Source organism: Triticum dicoccoides, chromosome 2A (assembly GCF_002162155.2).
Source record: "Triticum dicoccoides isolate Atlit2015 ecotype Zavitan chromosome 2A, WEW_v2.0, whole genome shotgun sequence".
Lineage (NCBI taxonomy): Eukaryota > Viridiplantae > Streptophyta > Magnoliopsida > Poales > Poaceae > Triticum > Triticum dicoccoides.
Genome location: NC_041382.1, coordinates 683,076,109 through 683,091,683, shown reverse-complemented (window position 1 = coordinate 683,091,683; position 15,575 = coordinate 683,076,109).

Here is a 15,575-nt window from a genome sequence, read left to right as displayed (position 1 = left end):
CAAAATTTAAAATTATAGAATTCTATGGCTAAGTGAGAGTGATAAAGCATTATTAGTCCAGTTGCCTTGTTCGCTGTGCTGAGCACCTCCCTCGAAGGACCCAAATATGGGAACAAGAGTGCTCAGGTTTATCCCGAACACCCCAGCACTCGCGGCATGGGGGCAGAAGCCGAGGACTAGCCTGTTGGGGAACGTAGCAGAATTTTAAAATTTTCTACGCATCATCAAGATCAATCTATGGAGTCATCTAGTAACGAGGGAGAGGGGAGTGCATTACATACCCTTGTAGATCGCGCGCGGAAGCGTTCAAGAGAACGGGGTTGATGGAGTCATACTCATCGTGATCCAAATCACCGATGACCTAGCGCCGAACGGACGGCACCTCCGCGTTCAACACACGTACGGTTGGGAAGACGTATCCTCCAACTTGATCCAGCAAGGGGGAAGGAGAGGTTGATGAAGATCCAGCAGCACGACGGCGTGGTGGTGGAAGCAACAGTGATCTCGGCAGGGCTTCGCCAAGCTCAGGGAGATGGAGGAGTGTCACGGGAGGGAGAGGGAGGCGCCAAGGGCTCGGGTGTGGCTGCCCTCCCTCCCCCCACTATATATAGGGTCCCTAGGGAGGGGGGCGCCGGCCCTAGGAGATCCAATCTCCAAGGGAGGGGGGGGGGGAGCGGCCAAGGGGGTGGCTTGCCCCCCAAGCCAAGTGGGGCGCCCCCCACCCCTAGGGTTTCAAACCCTAGGCGCAGGGGGAGGCCCAAGGGGGGCGCACCAGCCCACTAAGGGCTGGTTCCCCTCCCACTTCAGCCCATGGGGCCCTCCGGGATAGGTGGCCCCACCCGGTGGACCCCCGGGACCCTTCCGGTGGTCCCGGTACAATACCGATTACCCCCGAAACTTTCCCGATGGCCGAAAATTGACTTCCTATATATAAATCTTCACCTCCGGACAATTCCGGGACTCCTCGTGACGTCCGGGATCTCATCCGGGACTCCGAACAACTTTCGGGTTACCGTATACTAATATCTCAACAACCCTAGCGTCATCGAACCTTAAGTGTGTAGACCCTACGGGTTCGGGAGACACGCAGACATGACCGAGACGACTCTCCGGTCAATAACCAACAGCGGGATCTGGATACCCATGTTGGCTCCCACATGCTCCTCGATGATCTCATCGGATGAACCACGAGGTCGAGGATTCAATCAATCCCGTATACAATTCCCTTTGCCAATCGGTACGTTACTTGCCCGAGACTCGATCGTCGGTATCCCAATACCTCGTTCAATCTCGTTACCGGCAAGTCACTTTACTCATACCGTAATGCATGATCCCATGATCAACCACTTGGTCACACTGAGCTCATTATGATGATGCATTACCGAGTGGGCCTAGAGATACCTCTCCGTCATACAGAGTGACAAATCCCAGTCTTGATTCGTGCCAACCCAACAGACACTTTCGGAGATACCTGTAGTGTACCTTTATAGTCACCCAGTTACATTGTGACGTTTGGCACACCCAAAGCACTCCTACGGTATCCGGGAGTTGCACAATCTCATGGTCTAAGGAAATGATACTTGACATTTGGAAAAGCTCTAGCAAATGAACTACACGATCTTTAAGCTATGCTTAGGATTGGGTCTTGTCCATCACATCATTCTCCTAATGATGTGATCCTGTTATCAATGACATCCAATGTCCATAGTCAGGAAACCATGACTATCTTTTGATCAACGAGCTAGTCAACTAGAGGCTCACTAGGGACATGTTGTGGTCTATGTATTCACACATGTATTACGATTTCAGGATAACACAATTATAGCATGAACAATAGACAATTATCATGAACAAAGAAGTATAACAATAACCATTTTATTATTGCCTCTAGGGCATATTTCCAACAGTCTCCCACTTGCACTAGAGTCAATAGTCTAGTTACATTGTGATGAATCGAACACCCATGCAGTTCTGGTGTTGATCATGTTTTGCTCTAGGGAGAGGTTTAGTCAACGGATCTGCCACATTCAGGTCCGTATGTACTTTACAAATATCTATGTCTCCATTTTGAACACTTTCACGAATGTTGTTGAAGCGACGCTTGATATGCCTGGTCTTCCTGTGAAACCTGGGCTCCTTGGCAAGGGCAATAGCTCCAGTGTTGTCACAGAAGAGAGTCATCGGGCCCGACGCATTGCGTATGACTCCTAGGTCGGTAATGAACTCCTTCACCCAGATTGCCTCTTGTGCTGCCTCTGAGGCTGCCATGTACTCCGCTTCACATGTAGATCCCGCCACAATGCTTTGCTTGCAACTGTACCAACTTACCGCCCCACCATTCAAAATATACACGTATCCGGTCTGTGACTTAGAGTCATCCAGATCTGTGTCCAAGCTAGCATCGACGTAACCCTTTACGACGAGCTCTTCGTCACCTCCATAAACGAGAAACATATCCTTAGTCCTCTTCAGGTACTTCAGGATATTCTTGAGCGCTGTCCAGTGTTCCATGCCGGGATTACTTTGGTACCTCCCTAGCAAACTTACGGCAAGGTTTACATCAGGTCTGGTACACAGCATAGCTTACATGATAGACCCTATGGCCAAGGCATAGGGGACGACACTCATCTTTTTTCTATCTTCTGCCGTGGTCGGGCATTGAGCCGTGCTCAATCTCGTACCTTGCAATACACACAAGAACCCCTTCTTTGACTGATCCATATTGAACTTCTTCAATATCTTGTCAAGGTACGTACTCTGTGAAGACCAATGAGGCGTCTCGATCTATCTCTATAGATCTTGATGCCTAATATGTAAGCAGCTTCTCCAAGATCCTTCATTGAAAAACACTTGTTCAAGTAGGCCTTTATGCTTTCCAAGAATTCTATATCATTTCCCATCAACAGTATGTCATCCACATACAATACGAGAAATGCTACAGAGCTCCCACTCACTTTCTTGTAAATGCAGGCTTCTCCATAAGTCTGCGTAAACCCAAACGCTTTGATGATCTCATCAAAACGAATGTTCCAACTCCGAGATGCTTGCACCAGCCCATAAATAGAGCGTTGGAGCTTGCACACCTTGTCAGCATCCTTAGGATCGACAAAACCTTCCGGCTGCATCATATACAATTCTTCCTTAAGGAAACCATTAAGGAATGCCGTTTTGACGTCCATTTGCCATATATCATAATCATAGAATGCGGCAATTGCTAACATGATTCGGACGGACTTCAGCTTCACTACGGGTGAGAAAGTCTCATCGTAGTCAACCCCTTGAACTTGTCGATAACCCTTAGCGACAAGCCAAGCTTTATAGATGGTTGCGTTACCATCCGCATCTGTCTTTTTCTTAAAGATCCATTTATTTTCTATGGCTCGCCGATCATCGGGCAAGTTAGTCAAAGTCCATACTTCGTTTTCACACATGGATCCTATCTCGGATTTCATGGCTTCCAGCCATTTGTCGGAATCTGGGCCCGCCATCGCTTCTTCATAGTTCGAAGGTTCACCGTTGTCTAACAACATGATTTCCAGGATAGGGTTGCCGTACCACTCTGGTGCGGAACATGTCCTTGTGGACCTACGAAGTTCAGTAGCAACTTGATCTGAAGTTTCATGATCATCATCATTAACTTCCTCTTTAGTCGGTGCAGGCACCTGAGGAACATTTTCTTGAGCTGCACCACTTACCGGTTCAAGAGGTAATACTTCATCGAGTTCTACTTTCCTCCCACTTATTTCTTTAGAGAGAAACTCTTCCTCTAGAAAGGATCCATTCTTGGCAACAAAGATCTTGCCTTCGGATCTGAGGTAGAAGGTATACCCAATAGTTTATTTAGGGTATCCTATGAAGACGCATTTTTCCGACTTGGGTTCGAGCTTTTCAGGTTGAAGTTTCTTGACATAAGCATCGCATCCCCAAACTTTTAGAAACGACAGCTTAGGTTTCTTCCCAAACCATAATTCATACGGTGTCATCTCAACGGATTTCAACGGAGCCCTATTTAAAGTGAATGCGGCAGTCTCTAAAGCATAGCCCCAAAATGAAGTGGTAAATCGGTAAGAGACATCATAGATAGCACCATATCCAATAGAGTGCGATTACGACGTTCGGACACACTAAGGGAGTCCTGGATTAGGGGGTGTCCAGATGGCCGGACTATACCTTCAGCCGGACTCCAGGACTATGAAGATACAAGATTGAGGACTTCGTCCCGTGTCCGGAAGGGACTTTACTTGGCGTGGAAGGCAAGCTTGGTGATACGGATATTCAGATCTCCTACCATTGTAACCGACTCTATGTAACCCTAACCCTATCCGGTGTCTATATAAACTGGAGGGTTTTAGTCCGTAGGGCAACATACACATCAACAATCATACCATAGGCTAGCTTCTAGGGTTTAGCCTCTCTGATCTCGTGGTAGATCTACTCTTGTACTACCCATATCATCAATATTAATCAAGCAGGACGTAGGGTTTTACCTCCATCGAGAGGGCCCGAACCTGGGTAAAACTTCGTGTCCCTTGCCTCCTGTTACCATCCGGCCTAGACGCACAGTTCGGGACCCCCCTACCCGAGATCCGCCGGTTTTGACACCGACATTGGTGCTTTCATTGAGAGTTCCTCTGTGTCGTCGCCATCAGGAAGGATGCCTCGCCCCGTCTTTAAAGACGGCACCGTTGCTAAGGGAGCTTTGGCTGTCGGCCAAACCCTCCGGCTAGGTGGTTTTCTTATGACCGCCTGTTCGCCTTCTGCGCCGACGATGACCTCTCAAGCCATCGAAAACAATCTTCATGTCAGTTCGGAACTCGCTGAGTAGTTAGATCCAATGGATCTTTCCTCCATAAATGAGCTCTTGGATCGCTTCGCCGCCCTGGGAGTCGCTACGGATTACGACCAGATTGGGCCTAAAACCGATCTGAGAGAGATTAACTCTCCCCAAGTCACCCATCACGTTGCCGTGGTAGAGGGACAGTGCGGCGAACCTTCGTCTATCTTAAGGACTCGCTACGTCCGGATTCCCGATCCCTCCAAGCCGGATACCCTCGGAGGGGAGGATATCACTCAAGACCTGAACTTAGAGTCAGGCGACGGGCTGGATTCATTGGAGAACACCCAGGGATCCAAATTTTCGAGTTCAGAAATTCCTCGGCCTCTGAGCATCAGACGGGTGAGGCTTCGGATTTAACTCCACCCACCCACCCCAACATAAGTGATTTATCCAAAATCAGGCAAGATCCCGATGAAACAGTACATCATTACTGGGCTAGATTCCTCCTGGTTAAGAACATGCTAAGGGACTGCCGCGAGGAAGACGCAATCTTAATCTTCTACAATAATTGCACGGACAAGGGAATACTCAACGCCATAAGTTGCCATGATATCACACGCTTCGCTGACTTGGCGTCCGTTGTACAAAAGTGTTGTGCGATGGAAAGCGCCTGGAAAACCAAAATAAATTTTGGGACAATCCGGCCCTAAATACAAACCCAGTCCGAAATAAAAGGGTGCAGCATAGCCAGACACCCAGGTCAAACACCAAAAAGCAAAAACCCTCTATAGGGCATGGAACCGTACTGGAAGGATGGCTTAACGGACCCTGTAAAATTCACAGTACAGAGGACGCCAAACCAACTCACAGCCTTAGAGCATGTTGGATACTCCGGCAGGTGGCCAAAATTGGAGAAAACCTCCTAATTCTGGAGGCCACAGAAAGCCACCCCAGAGACACCCATACGGTATTAACAGTCTTCGAGACTTTCACATCAAATAATATGCGAAAAAGGACACTCCGCAGCCTTGCCGAAGTCTACCAAGTAGCAACAATAAACCCATGGAGTGACACGGCTATTACCTTTAACGCCAGTGATGAACCTAAATTCCGAACAGCCCGAGCACCAGCCGCGTTGGTCCTCAGCCCAATAGTGGACGACTTTCGTCTTACCTAGGTACTCATGGACGGCGGCAGCAGATTGAACCTCATTTACGAGGAAACCCTTCAAAAAATGGAAATAGACTGGAACTGCATTGAGCGAAGCAGCACAACCTTTAGAGGAATAATCCCCAGTCGGGAAGCGCGCTGTACAGGAAAAATCACACTAGATGTGGTGTTCGGCACGCCGGATAATTACAGGTCCGAAGAGATCACGTTCCATGTGGCTCCGTTCAGCAGCGGTTATCACGCTCTGCTAGGGCGGGAAGCATTTACAATCTTCCAAGCAATACCCCATTACGGGTACATGAAGCTCAAAATGCCCGGGCCTAACGGGTTCATCACTCTCGCTAGTGATCCAGACATAGCACTCCGCGCCGAAAACAAGACAGCCGCACTGGCCCTCGAGGCACTATCCGAAGCCCTAGCGGCTGAGGAACTGACTGTGCTGCGCTCTATGGTGAATAGGGACGATGTGGTACTCGACAAAAGATCCAAGTCCACCTCCTTTAAACCGGCGGACAAAATAGTCAAATTCCAAGTCCATCCAACGGACCCAAATAAAACAGCTTCCATCGGGGCACAGCTAAACCCTGATGTAGACGCTGCACTGCGAGAGTTCCTACGAGAAAACTGGGACATTTTCGCCTGGCACCCTTCAGACATGCCAGGAATCCCATGCAGGCTGGCCGAGCACAGCTTAAATATCCAAACAGGATTCAAACCTGTCAAACAGGCACTTCGGCGTTTTTCCGAACCTAAGAGACAGGCTATGGGAGAGGAGCTAGCAAAGCTATTGGAGGCCGGATTCATCAGAGATATAAAACATCCAGACTGGCTAGCAAACCTGGTGATGGTACCAAAGAAGGACAAATCCTGGCGCCTGTGCATTGATTTTAAAGACCTTAACAAGGCTTGCCCAAAGGACCCCTTCCCCCTCCCCCGCATCGATCAAATTATCGACGCTACCGCAGGACACGATTCATTGTGTTTCCTCGACGGATATTCCGGTTACCATCAAATCAAGATGGCAGAATCTGACCAATCCGCCACGACATTTATCACACCATACGGCCCATTCTGCTTCAACACAATGCCCTTCGGGCTCAAAAATGCCAGCGCAACATATCAACGCATGATTCAGAATTGTCTAGCAAGCCAGATCGGCAAAACAGTGGAGGCATATGTAGATGATGTGGTCGTCAAAACAAGACATGTCGAATCTCTAGTAGACGACTTGAGGCTCACATTTGATAACCTCCGAACATACGACATCAAGCTCAACCCGGAAAAATGCGTTTTCGGCGTTCCAGCCTGAAAGCTCTTGGGCTTCATTGTATCTGGTAGAGGAATCGAAGCAAATCCAGACAAGATCCGAGCTCTGTCGGAACTGGATATCCCAAAGGACCTCAAACAAATACAAAAGTTAACCGGATGCGTGGCGGCTCTAAGCCGCTTTATCTCCCGCTTGGGAGAAAAGGCCCTACCCCTTTACCGCTTCCTTCGACGCACCGAACACTTCAAATGGACAGATGCAGCCACGGCCGGACTCGAGGAGATAAAAGCCATACTTGCAACAAACCCAGTCCTGGCCGCGCCAAATATTGGCGAACCAATGCTATTATACATTGCAGTAACACATCAGGTTGTAAGCGCAGTGCTCGTCGTCGAACGAGAAGCGGACGGACACAGATTCCCTGTTCAAAAGCCGGTCTATTATGTGTCCACTGTCCTCACTCCTTGCAAATCACGGTACCCGCATTATCAAAAGATCGCGTACGCGGTATTCATGGCATCCCAGAAGCTACGACACTACTTTCAAGAGTGTTCAATAACAGTAGCCTCGGTAGTACCACTTAACGATATTATAAACAACCGTGACGTAACGGGCCAGATTGCAAAATGGGCCATTGAGTTCCTCCCGTTCGACATAACTTATAAGCCACGGCAAGCCATCAAGTGGCAAGTCTTGGCCGACTTCATCGCAGAATGGACAGAGGCCGAACTCCCTAAGAGTAGGGCACATATTCAAATTGGATCATGCATTTCGAGGGCTCCAAGATGTTGGCCGGACTGGGGGCTGGCGTCGTTTTGACGTCCCCCACAGGAGACACAGTTCAATACGTACTCCAGATTATGTACACGGACTCCAACAACACAGCCGAATATGAGGCCCTTTTACATGGTCTCCGGATGGCAGTATCCATGGGCATTCAACACCTAGAGGTGCGCGAGGACTCGAACCTAGCAATATCCCAAATAAATGGAGACTTCGATGCCAAGGATCCAAAAATGGCAGCTTACCGCAACGCCGTCCTAAAAATGTCAGCTCGGTTCGAGGGGCTTGAATTTCACCATATAGCCCGGGAAAATAATCAGGTGGCAGATGTCTTGGCACGCATCGGCGCAAAACGCGATGTAGTCCCCCCTGAACATCTTCTTGGAAAGGCTGTTCAAGCCATCCGTAGTATGGGAAGGGGAGCCGAACAATAACACCCCGGACCCAACCGCACTGCCCGACACCGAACATTCTGACACAATCGGAGGCTCTGCCAATGAAATAACACCTTCAGCCCACGTAATAATGGCCGTCATCTCCCCGTGGACAGAACCATTCCTGGCCTACCTCACCAGGCAGGAACTCCCCGAGGACCAAAATGAGGCACGCTGCATAGTGCGGCGATCCAAAGCCTACAGAGTCCACGAGGGAGAGCCTTATAAGAAAAGCACTACCGGAGTCCTTCAAAGGTGCATCTCCGAAGAGGAGGGGCGGAACCTCCTAGCTGAAATTCATGCTGGACTGGGCGGTCATCACGCTGCAGCTCGGTCCCTTGTAAGCAAGGCCTTCCGTACAGGCTTTTATTGGCCGACGGCCCGGGCAGACGCTCAGGACTTAGTCCAACGATGCACCGGTTGCCAGCTCTTTGCAAACCAAAGCCATATGCCACCCACCGCCCTCCGAACTATCCCCATTACTTGGCCCTTCGCGGTCTGGGGGCTTGACATGGTTGGACCCCTTAAAGGTGGCACCCACAAGCAAAAATACTTACTGGTCATGGTGGATAAATTCACCAAATGGATAGAAGCCAAGCCTGTTAAGACGGCCGAATCCGGACCAATGATAGACTTTATATCCGGGGTCGTACACCGTTACGGCGTTCCCCACAGCATCATCACTGATAACGGCACAAACTTCACGGTCGACGAGGTAAAACTCTGGTGCAAAAACATGGGCATCAAGCTCGACTATGCTTCCGTCTATCACCCACAAACTAACGGCCAGGTCGAACGTGCAAATGGTCTTATCATGAGCGGCATTAAACCCAGATTAGTGCGGTCCCTCAAGGAATCTAACATGCACTGGGTAGAGGAGCTCGACTCCATACTCTGGGGGCTGCGGACCACGCCGAATCGCACCACCGGATACACACCATTCTTTATGGTGTACGACGCAGAGGCAGTTTTGCCCTGCGACATAATTCATGACACACCTCGAGTGCGCATGTACGAAGAAAGAGAAGCCAAGCTCAATCGGCAGGACATCTTATATGCATTGGAGGAGGAGCGTGACGTGGAAAAAGCCCGTTGCGCATTCTATCAACAGCAGGCTCAAAGATACCAAAGCAGAGAAGTACGGGCCAAAAATTACAACGTTGGCGAATTAGTTCTACAACTACCGGACAAGAAAAAGGACAAACTCAAGCCCAAGTGGGAAGGTCCCTTCATAATTGACCAAGTCCTGACTAGTGGAGCGTACCGCCTGCGAGATGCATCGGATAACCGACTCGAGCCGAACCCATGGAACGCAGCCCATCTCCGAAGATTCTATGCCTAGCGCTGGACTCTATGTTCGTCTCCTTCCTCTATCCATTTTTTATATATTTTCTGTCTTGCATTTCTCTTCTTCTTCTCTCTCTCTCTTATAGCCCTTAAAGGCTCATAAAGTGACGCGCCATCCGCGCTCATTAAACCTGGGGGCTTCTTTAAACAGAAGCTTATTCATACGGGCTTCATGCCCAACACATGCGTCACACTTCCGCATGTACCTTTTATTCACCATTATATGCATCGATATGACTTAAGTTTTGGCCAAGCTGGGTTGCCTGGCTCCTGTGCTTACCCCTACATTCCCGATTGTTCGGCTAGGTGGTAAAGGGAGCACCTCTGCGATTGTTACTGCCGGGTCAGCCGGACATGTACCTCAGACTGGGTGAAGCCGAAAGCTAGCGTTCTTAAGGGAATATCCGGTCGGTGAACTAAAGATGATCTTTTTTATTTTTTATCTATACGCCCCCAGATGTTTTTCCTGTATTTCTTTTCCCAGCATGGACATGCACCTTAGGGCATGCCTCCCAGGGAAAGGAACCCCTAACGGAACTATTCTCCCTGGAAGATGTTTCTTACTAACCATGTAATATAACATAACTAGTCGGGCACTTGTCTGTTCACGCACTAATGACCCCTATGCCTGGTCTCCATGCATTCCCCGGTTCCTATATAACCGCATGGGAATTCGGACACACTCCGGACTGTCAGATCCCGAGGCTGAAGCGAAAAGGTCGGCCATGACAAATGATCTACAATCCGGCTAGAAGGAATTATAAATGTCAACTAAATTACATAGTCATTTTGACTGATCGTATTCCTCTTCAATACCATCTAACAGGCTGTCTAATTTACAGTCCTGCTGGGAATACTTTGCGGCCAACTCTACTTGGCCGTATACTAAGCTTACAGGGATCTCCTTCCCATCGGGCCCTATAGGACCGACCTCGGCCATGTGGTTGGGGTCAGCCTTTGCGTACCGCGTCTTCACCATGGCCCAGGCCTCCCTAGCACCTTGACGGCAGACTGATATCTTCCACAATCGGAAGCACCGCCGTGCTCCTTTTAGCTTCTCCGCAAGCTCTCCAAGACCTTCGGGCATGGAGATGGATGGCCACAGGGCCTGGGCGACGCCTCGCATCGCCTGCCGAACTCGATCGAGCAGTTGCGAGAGCTTGGGAAGAAGGTCACCCGTAGAATCGGGCATCTCCTCTGTAGGACGGCCTGTCAGCACACCTACAGACATTGCTTTGTTAGTCGACTTCCCCGCCGAACTTCCTTTCAAAAGGTTTGTTCAAGCACTTACTAAATATGCCGCGCCGAAGCCGCTGATTCTCCTTCACGGAGTCTGACAGCTGGGCACGAACATCTTTCAGCTCGATGCCCAGCTTGGTGTTGGCATCTCGGAGATCGTTCTTCTCCCCCATCACCATTAACAGCACCCTCTCACCAGCCTTTAGCTGGCGTGGGAGGTGTTGCCTTTCCGGATCCAATCTGGCGCCATCTGCAATTTCATTTGTCAGATTCGCACCAAAGCCGTGCTTCGCAAAATACTTATCTTTCGAAGTGTATATTACCAGAGGGGGCCTCCTTAGGCTCCCCTGCCGCGGCTAGTGCGGCCTCAAGTTGGGCTTTGCACTCTTCCAGCTCCTTGGACAGTAGGGAATTCTTTTCTGTAAGAACCTGCATAACAAATGATCCTTAAATCAGTTATTTTAACTGTTTCAAGTCTCGGGGGCTACTGGTATATATATAAATTATCAAAATTTTCTTACCCATATGTCTTTTACATATCGCTCCGTGGCTCTGGTTAGACCATTTTGAGCAGCACGGAGGTACGCATCTCCTGACTTAAAGGAATCTAACGCCTCTTGGGAGAAACAAGCGGCGCGAAGAATTGTCCAGCGACGCCTGTGGTTCATGGCACTCTCCACCTCAGAGTTGGTGTTAGACAACCTGTCCACATCCTCCGTCGGAGGAGCGTCCGGTGCGCGCCTTGTGTTCGGCCCCGCTTCCGGGCCAGGCTTTGGAGCCCGGCTGGTGGAGGTGCGATTGGCGGTCTCTCCGAATATAGTTCGGCGAGGTCTCTTTGTCCTGAAGAGGGCACAAGTGTTAATATGCCCTGAAGGTACGACACCTGGGATAAGGGGGTGCGCCATACCTTTGCGCCGACGCCCCGGTCCGGACTGCACCTCTTTTCTGCCCATGGGGCCCTGCGGCCCCTCGTTGGCTTGTCGCCGCGGGTTCGGCCTCCCGTTTCTGGGAGGCCGGGATTAGCCCTGGATAATCGGCCATAATGGCCACCAGGGTGTTGTCCTTGCTCAATTGATGGAACACTCCATCAATCAGATCCATCGAAAGCTCCGGATCCTCTTGCGAGTCCGGGTCGAGGGACCGTCCTGGGTCCTCGGGTTGTGGAGGAGGTCTGTTTATTTATTTAATAGCCTGGCGTAGTTCCTGCGTCGAAATCACTAAGATTAAATATTTAACAATGGGGATATAAAATGGATGGGCAAGATGTGATCACTCACCCAGCTTGGAGGATTGTACATGGAAAATCCACCCTTTGGGTCTACGCGGAGAAAATCCTCCTCTTCTCCCTTGTACAAAGCGGACAAGGTCTTTATTAGAGCCACAGCTGAATCCGGCCCCTTACGGTCGTAGCGGGTGGTTTCGTCCTCCCCGTTGAAATCCAACATGGGGTGGCCTCTATACTGTAGCGGCTGCACCCCTCGCATGATGCATGCGGCCATGACCCCGATCATGGTTAGTCCGGAATGAGCTAACAATCTTATCCGGCCCATCAGGTAAACAACGTCCCTGTCACTTTCCCTCTGAGGGCTCCGTGGGCGCCAGCTTAGGCGCTTCTTTAAGGGAGCATTGTTGAATTCAGGGAGGCCGATCCGGACAGGATCCGGCAGCGGGATGTCTTCTATGTAAAACCATTCCGAGGGCCACTCTTCAGACGCCTTCTTTGGGGTTCCGGACAGAGAGCCGGTCCCGGCGATGCGCCATACTTCGGCTCCGCCCACTTGACACATAGACCCCTTCTTGGAATGGGGCACGAGGCAAAATAGCTCCCTCCATAGTCCGAAATGAGCTTCAACACTCAAGAACAGCTCGTAGAGGGCTACAAAGCCCGCGATATGCAATACTGAGGCAGGCGTGAGATGATGTAGCTGGAGGCCGTAGAACTCCAGCAGCCCCCGGAGAAATGGATGGATTGGAAATCTGAGCCCCCTTATTAAATAAGGGACGAGGCACACCCGCTCTCCTTTGGAGGGATTAGGGGCGCTCTCCGCTTGCTCTCCGCCGTTATAGATGGCAAGACCGGCTCGAACCGGGATCATATAGGCCGGGGGGAGAAATCCCTTGGTCTGGAGCGTCACTAACTCGCTATGCGGGATGGAGCATCTTTCCCAATATCCAGGCTTAGGGCTGGAAGGGTGGGAGGAGGAGTCGCGACGGCTGGCCATGGTGGAATGGATCTTTGTCGAATGTGCTCTGATGAACACTCGCGAAGGGGGAAGGTGTGGTTTGGATCTAAATCCTCGTCTCCTTAAATAGGTCAGCTTGTTTACGTGGCTAGGGGTGTGAATGTAAAAACACTCAGACCTTTCATATTTGTTTGATACGTGGGGAGCGGCCATTATTGGCCGCAGAAGCCAAGGAGCGCAACATCTACAACAAACCGGACTTTATTCAACAGGTACATGGAATTTGGAGGAGAACCCGCCTTGCAATGCAGAAGACAATCTGCGCGCCGGACTCATCGTCATTGAAGCCTGGTTCCGGGGCTACTGAGGGAGTCCTGGATTAGGGGGTGTCCGGATGGCCGGACTATACCTTTAGCCGGACTCTAGGACTATGAAGATACAAGATTGAAGACTTCATCCCGTGTCCGGAAGGGACTTTCCTTAGCGTGGAAGGCAAGCTTGGCTATACGGATATTCAGATCTCCTACCATTGTAACCGACTCTATGTAACCCTAACCCTATCCGGTGTCTATATAAACCGGAGGGTTTTAGCCCGTAGGACAACATACACATCAACAATCATACCATAGGCTAGCTTCTAGGGTTTAGCCTCTCTGATCTCGTGGTAGATCTAGTCTTGTACTACCCATATCATCAATATTAATCAAGCATGACGTAGGGTTTTACCTCCATCGAGAGGGCCCGAACCTGGGTAAAACTTCGTGTCCCTTGCCTCCTGTTACCATCCGGCCTAGACGCACAGTTCGGGACCCCCTACCCGAGATCCGCCGGTTTTGACACCGACACACACCATTACACTGAGGTATTCCAGGCGGCGTGAGTTGTGAAACTATTCCACATTTCCTTAAGTGTGTGCCAAATTTGTGACTCAAGTATTCTCCCCCATGATCTGATCGCAAGAACTTGATTTTCTTGTCACGTTGATTCTCAACCTCATTCTGAAATTCTTTGAACCTTTCAAAGGGCTCAGACTTGTGTTTCATTAAGTAGACATACCCATATCTACTCAAGTCATCAGTGAGGGTGAGAACATAACGATAGCCACCTCGAGCCCCAACACTCATTGGACCGCACACATCAGTATGTATGATTTCCAATAAGTTGGTTACTTGCTCCATTGTTCCTAAGAACGGAGTCTTGGTCATTTTACCCATGAGGCATGGTTCGCACGTGTCAAATGATTCGTAATCAAGAGACTCCAAAAGTCCATCTGCATGGAGCTTCTTCATGCGTTTGACACCTATGTGTCCAAGGCGGCAGTGCCACAAGTATGTGGGACTATCACTATCAACCTTACATCTTTTGGTATTCACACTATGAATATGTGTAACATTACGCTCGAGATTCATTAAGAATAAACCATTCACCAGTGGAGCATGACCATAAAACATATCTCTCATATAAATAGAACAACCATTATTCTCGGATTTAAATGAGTAGCCATCTCGAATTAAACAAGATCCTGATACAATGTTCATGCTCAAAGCTGGCACTAAATAACAATTATTGAGGTTTAAAACTAACCCCGTAGGTAAATGTAGAGGCAGCGTGCCGACGGTGATCACATCGACCTTGGAACCATTCCCGACGCGCATCGTCACCTCATCCTTCGCCAGTCTCCGCTTATTCCGCAGCTCCTGCTTTGAGTTACAAATGTGAGCAACCGCACCGGTATCAAATACCCAGGAGCTACTATGATAACTGGTAAGGTACACATATACCTTTAGTGTTGCCGGCCTTCTTGTCCGCTAAGTATTTGGGGCAGTTCCGCTTCCAGTGACCACTTCCCTTGCAATAAAAACACTTAGTCTCAGGCTTCGGTCCATTCTTTGGCTTCTTCCCGGTAGCTTGCTTACCGGGCGCGGCAACCCCCTTGCCGTCCTTCTTGAAGTTCTTCTTACCCTTTCCTTTCTTGAACTTAGTGGCTTTATTCACCATCAACACTTGATGTTCCTTTTTGATTTCCACCTCCGCTGATTTCAGCATTGAATATACCTCAGGAATGGTCTTTTCCATCCCCTGCATATTGAAGTTCATCACAAAGCTCTTGTAGCTCGGTGGAAGCGACTGAAGGATTCTGTCAATGACCGCATCATCCGGGAGATTAACTCCCAGCTGAGTCAAGCGGTTATGTAACCCAGACATTTTGAGTATGTGCTCACTGACAGAACTATTTTCCTGCATCTTACAACTGAAGAACTTGTCGGAGACTTCATATCTCTCGACCCGGGCATGAGCTTGGAAAACCATTTTCAGCTCTTCGAACATCTCATATGCTCCGTGTCTCTCAAAACGCTTTTGGAGCCAAGGTTCTA